Here is a 3,989-nt window from a genome sequence, read left to right on the forward strand (position 1 = left end):
CAAAGACCGAACGAGCGCAAGGGTGCTGGTATGCATTGGACCGGGCAAAGCTCGATCAAGCTTAAAGACACTCAGCCTTATAAAGTTTCTAACATACGTTCGGCCGAGCGAAAATCGAACGAGTGTGAGGATGCTTATATGTGCTCGACTGGGCAAAGCCCAGCCAAGCTTAAAGGCCCTCAGCCTTATAAAGTTTTTGGCATATGTTCGGTCGAGTGAAGGCTAAATAAACATAAGGGTGCTTGTATGTGATCGACCAAGCAAAGCCCGGCCGAGCTTAAAGGTACTCAGCTTTACATGAATTTTAGCATACGACTGGCTTAATGATCGACCGAGAGGTATTCAACAGAAGGTGTTCTCAATATATGATCGGCTTAATGACCAGTCGGGAGGTATTCAATAGAAGGTATTCTCAATATATGACTAACTTAAGGACTGGTCCGGAGGTATTCAATAGAAGATATTCTCAATATATGACCAGCTTTGGACCGATCAGAAGGTATTCAACAGAAGGTGTTCTATCATAATTCCCTGAAATTTGGATAGGTCTGTAGAACAGACATTATTGGTAGCTTCTATTGAACAATAGGCTAATCTGGAAATATAAAGTGGTTAGAGGACACCAATCATTCTATTCTTGCAACAGGGCATTCTATCCACTGATGGAGAGCAAACGCATTACTCAAGAAAAGAGTTGGATGTTTTACTATGATTGGAGATCATCTTTATAAAAGGGCTTTCTCCTATCATTTACTTAAGTGTATAGGACCCGATGACAAACAGTATATCTTACAAGAAGCACATCAAGTCTCTTGTAGTAATCATATGGGAGGTCATTCTCTTGCTAGAAGAATATTATTAGCAGGATATTTTTGACTCATTTTGCAAACAGATGCTGCTCAACTTGTGAGAACATGTTTATCTTGTCAAAAGCATCAGAATATTCCTCATGACCCCACTGAATTATTGAAGACCTCTATTGTATCATGTCCTTTTGATCAATGGGATATGGATATAGTAGGACTGTTCCTTATTGCATCCGCTCAGAGGAGGTTTTTATTCATAGTTGTGGATTATTTTTCAAAATGGGTAGAAGTTGAACCATTGGCCAAGATTACTAAACAAGCAGTAATTAAGTTTTTATGACAACATATTATTTACATATTTGGTATTTCACAAAAGCTAGTTTCTGATAACGGAAGGAAATTCCAAGGTAGAAGAATCTGGGAATGGTGTTTGGGATATGTCATTACACTAGCTTTCACCTCTGTGGCATATCCACAGAGTAATGGGCAAGTTGAGATAGCCAACCGAGAAATTATTAGAGAACTAAAAACTAAGCTGGATCACATTGGGGGAAGTTGGGTGGACGAGCTACTAGTGTATTATGGGTATATCGTACAACTCCTTGGGAATCAATAAGTATTAACTCCTTTTCATTTAGTATATGGTGGTGAAGCTATAGTCCTGATTGAGATGGGCATGGAATCTGATCCGATATGTTTATATGATGAGGATAATGATGACCGACATCTTATGGAGCTCGACCTAATAGAAGAAGTGCGAGATAAGGCGACAGCTCAGCTCATGTCATATCGCCAAAGAATGAGCCAGAACTATAATAGAAGAGTTATTCCTAAATTCTTTCAAGTGGGTGATTTGGTGTGGAAGCATGTCAAGCCAGTCAAAGATGTTAATAAATTAGAGCCATAATGGAGAGGACCCTTTAGGGTGGCACAAAAACTCGCCTCAGGTTCTTATTATCTCGAAGATGTTGAAGGCCAGAGATTGGATAGAACTTGGAGTGCTAATCATTTCCAACCTTATAGAACCAAACAATTACGCATTCATGTATTTTGTTCTATTTTCCATCAACAGTCGATCGATCGCTCAGATGGTCGGAGACTTTAAACTATCAATAGTCGATCGGCGACCTTAAGGGGCAAAACCATCAATAGTCGATAAGTCGCTCGAATGGTCGGAAACTTTAAACCATCAACAGTTGATCTGTCACTTAGACAGCCGGAGACTTTAAACCATCAATAGTCGATCAGCGACCTTAAGGGGTGTCCGGATAGGCAACCTTAAGGGACAACTGGAGACTTTAAACCATCAACAGTCCATCAATCGTTTAAACGGTCGGAGACTTTCAACCATCAATAGTCGATTGGTCGGTCGAACGGTCAGAGACTTTAAACCATCAATAGTCGATTGATGACCTTAAGGGGTGATCAGATAGGCGACCTTAAGGGGTGATCAGTGACTTTAAACCATCAACAGTAGATCGACGACCTTAAGGGGTGATCGAATAGGTGACTTTAAGAGGTGACCGGAGACTTTAAACCATCAACAATCGATCGACGACTTTAAGAGGTGACTGGATAGGTGACCTTAAGGGGTCACCAGAGACTTTAAACCTTCAATAGTTAATCAGAGAATTCATTATCAACTCTGCTTATATTATGTATGACTGGCTTATTCTGTTCGGGATTATATATCCGATCAATCTATTATGTAGTCCGAGAATTCATTATTAACTCTGCTTATATTATATCCGACTAACATATTTCGTTCAGGATTATATGTCCGATCAATCTATTACGCATTCCAGGAATTCATTATCAACTCTACTTATATTATGTCCGGTTGGCTTATTTCGTTCAGGATTATATGTCTGATTGGTCTATTACACAGTTCGGGAATTCATTATCAACTCTGCTTATTATATTCGGCTGGCTTATTGCGTTCGAGATTATATATCTGATCGGTCTATTACGTAGTCTGGGAATTCATTATCAACTTTGCATATATTATGTCCGGCTTGTTTAGTTCGTTCGGGAATATACACCCGACTAGTTTATTATGTAGTTTATGAGTTTATTATGGAATGTTTACATGATATCCGACTTGCACATTTCATTTAGCCCTATATGCTTAGGTGGTTTATGATTCAATCAGGAAGTCATCATTGATTGCTTATATAATATTCGACCTGCTTATCCCACCTGGTAGTTTATATTCATCCTGTTCATTATTTAATCGAGGAACTCTATGAGTGGTTGTTTGTTTAACGACCAGATATTCAAGATTTCCTTATGTTATCAAACATTTTTGTATTAAGTGTATCTATATATATATTCAAGACTTCAATTTGTATCATGAGATATGGATGGTTATGAAGATACATGAAGGTACACAGGACAACGGGTGATAGGTACTAATGCGGTGATAAGGAGGGGCCCCACCCCGTTGCCACGGTGGAGGTCAACGAAGGTTAGAGTCAAGACGGTCAACGGACGGAGAGTCTTGGCCAGTCGGGTGGAGCATAGCCCGACCGAGGGTTAAACACCGACCCACCATCTCCGACATGAAGTAATCAAATCGACGCTCAAGGGATGCGTAGAAGCCGAACCGAGCGGCTCTTCCGCTCGGCGCGACGGTAGACGACATGGATCCAGGACTTTCAGCCGAGCGGCTCTACCGCACGACGCGACAGTGGGCTTCCGGCTGAGCGATCATCTCGCTCAGCCCAGCAACGGATGACACTTGGATAGGGGACTTTCAGCTGAACGGTCATTCCGTTCGGCCAAGCAGCAGACACAGCAGGATATTCTTCGACATCTTTTTGAGAGTTAGTGCCGCCGACGAACGGCATGGTCTGAGGAAGAGGAGAAATTTCAAGAAAAAACCGCGACAACGAAGAAATGATGAGGTCATCAATTGCTCTGGATCTCCGCCCTAATTTTGTGAAGAAGAGAGACGAAGGAGGAGAGATGCGAAAGAAAGCTTGTAAATTGCGAGGGAAGAATTTTTGTATCCACTCAGACCAATTCATTTACCTACTGCTGACTTGGTCTCATCCACATGGGTCTCCAGCTGGATCACGGATGCAAGTCACGGAGAAGAGTAGATGCAAGTACCATTCCTCTAAAAAAATCATAAAGAGAAGTACCAATTTGAGGATTGATTTGGACATTTTAACTGATGAA

This window comes from Zingiber officinale, chromosome 6A (genome assembly GCF_018446385.1).
Source record: "Zingiber officinale cultivar Zhangliang chromosome 6A, Zo_v1.1, whole genome shotgun sequence".
NCBI lineage: Eukaryota > Viridiplantae > Streptophyta > Magnoliopsida > Zingiberales > Zingiberaceae > Zingiber > Zingiber officinale.